Source organism: Galeopterus variegatus, unplaced genomic scaffold, assembly GCF_000696425.1.
Source record: "Galeopterus variegatus unplaced genomic scaffold, G_variegatus-3.0.2 Scaffold309, whole genome shotgun sequence".
In the NCBI taxonomy this organism is placed as follows: Eukaryota; Metazoa; Chordata; class Mammalia; order Dermoptera; family Cynocephalidae; genus Galeopterus; species Galeopterus variegatus.
In genome coordinates this window covers 625,324-627,980 of record NW_007726420.1, presented here as the reverse complement: position 1 = coordinate 627,980, position 2,657 = coordinate 625,324, and positions in this window count along the sequence as shown.

Sequence of the window (2,657 nt, the reverse complement as noted above, 5' to 3'; positions counted from 1 at the left end):
GGGGGGGGGAAGAAGATATAACAACTATACTTCCATGAAGTTGTTACAACAAGCAAACGGAAAGGACATTCTTGGGGGGGAGGGGAGAGAGGGAGGAGGGAGGGAGGTGTCGGTGACGGGCCATAATAATCATATACAGTGTATATTGACAAAATTAAAAAAAAAAAAAAAAAGCATAATTCAGAGAGGGGAGGAAAGGTATGGGGCTTAATGCAGGCAGGATATTAAAGGTAAAGGTAAAGAATAAAAATCCAATCAGTGTACGTAGTTGAGTGGTAATAAGCAGGAAAGGGAAAAGGGAGCTGTGTAGAGAATCTGAAGAGGTAGCAGGCACCAAAGACATAATATAGATATCCTTGTTTAAGCTCTTTACATAAGTAAAGTTTATCTAGACAGATAACCCATGAAACACAGGCAGGTTACATACATTGCCCAAGGTCACTCAGCAAGTAAACAGTAGAACCAAGATACAAACCCCAGCAATCTGTGTCTAGAGCCTGTATTTTTAACCACTCTGCTCTACTGCTTAATAAATAGCTACGACTATTAGCAGAGAAAAAAACTTCCTAAAACGTATCAAGAATTGTTATTAGGTATTATTGCTCTTACCTAAAAGAAACTGATTGTCAGGAAAATTTCTCACCCCATATACTAAGCAGAGAAATCAAGAAATACTACTCCCATCCACAATTAAGTCATTCTGAAGTTGAAGAAGATTCTTTTTCCTTCTAAATTTAAGAACAAGTTTTTTCTTTTGAGAAATCAAAATTTATTACAATAACCCTAAAAGTAACGTCCCTTATCACAACCTCACTAAAATCCCCCGGGTGCCCTTACAGAGAATGAATTCATCCAATAACAGGTTTAAGACTTACACAGTCTGTCCAATTCACCCACAAACCAACCAGTCAACTGAGCAATCGCTCAGAATGTTCCAAATCCAACAGCTGGTTCACTTGCCAAGTGAAACCTATAACAAGGTGTGGAAGAGAAATAGCCTTTCCTCATAAAGGATAGAGCAACCAGTTCCCATCCTCCTCGGTGGAAAATGAGTCAGACAGGTCCGGGCCAGGATGAGAGGGATGCGCAAGGGTTGGAGAGCTCTGGGCTGCGGGCTGAATGGAGCAGAACAATATTCCTGATGTCGTGCTAGAAGCAGCTCGTGCTCTGGGAGACCCTCTAGGTAGAGCAAGGCCAAATCCACTCAAGGCCATTTGTCCCTGGGCAGGTTCCCAAGAACTCCTTGCTCAGAACCCAGATGATAACAGTAAGGCCTAACCTCTGTTCCAGTCTCTGGAGACGTGGGGAAATCGGTGCATTTCATTAATAGCACACACCAGAGATTAGAGTAAATGTTGCAAACAGGAGGGGCATGAGCCCTAATATCTACTGAGAGTCCCGGAAACACCAAGCACAGTCCCTAGTGCTTTACACTTCATCTTATTTAAACCCCACAACACAGACCCCATGAGGCTGTAACTACTATCCCTATTTCACAAAGAATAAAGTGTCTAGGAAGTTAACAATTACCCAGGGTCACGCACCAGTATGTCAGATGGACAGAATTTGAACTTCAGTCTTTTTGCAGGCCTTCTAAGAAAGTTTGGGCAAGTAAATTCAAGTTTCCTGGGCTTCAGTTTGGTCAAGCAAAACCAGAGTGGGTTGTCCTATATGTTCTCTTATTCCCTCCCAGCTCGAAGTCTATGATTCCATTATTTTAAATTAAATCCATTCATCTTCACAATTAAGTAGCCCCAAAGAAATACATCAACTCATAAAGAAAAAGGGCAAAAGAGATTAATTCTGACAAATACAACTCTATGCCTAGGACATCAATATGCTTTGATAGAATTTTTTTTTTTTTTTTAAGTGCACAGACTTAACTAGCCAGCACTACTTCATTCTTGAGATGACAGAGTGGAAGGTGGACCTTGCCTGGTGCCACAGCCAACTATCCTTGGAGGTCGGGGCAACTTTAGTCTATAACGGGAAGAGGTTATTTACATCCTCCTCCATAAGTTACTTCCATCCATAGGATCCCAGGACAATACTAGGGCTGGTTTGGGATCTTTAGAATGAGGAATTTCTCCACTTTCTTGTCTCAACTAATTACATAGAAAATCCCACCCCCTTTGGAAGTATTGGGAAGAAAGCCTCTAACCTTCATGGCTCCCCCATTCATCCCACCCCATTAGAGAAGGGAGTTACCTGACTGATGAGATTTGGGAAAAAGTCATTGCACATGCATGGTGCAGGCCCTTTCTGGGTGGTAGCCTTTCTCCAGGTAGTCGCACTGCTTTGGATTCACTGCTCCCCAGCCCAGGTATGATGGTTAATTCTAGGTGTCAATTTGATTTGATTAAGGGATACCTAGAAACCTGTAAAACAATCTTTTTGGGTACCTCTATGAAGGTGTTTCCAGAAGAGATTAGCATGTGGGTCTGAGGGGACTAGGTGGGAAAGATCCACCCTCAATACAGGCAGGCATCTCCAAAAAAGGAGGAAAAGGTGAATCTTTCTGTCCACTGGAGCTGGGGTACACTGTGCTCTACTGTCCATGGACATTAGAACTTGAGACTCTTCAGCCTTCAGATTACAGGACTTACACCAGCACCTCCGGACTCACATGCCTTTGGCCTCAGACTGAGATCACACCA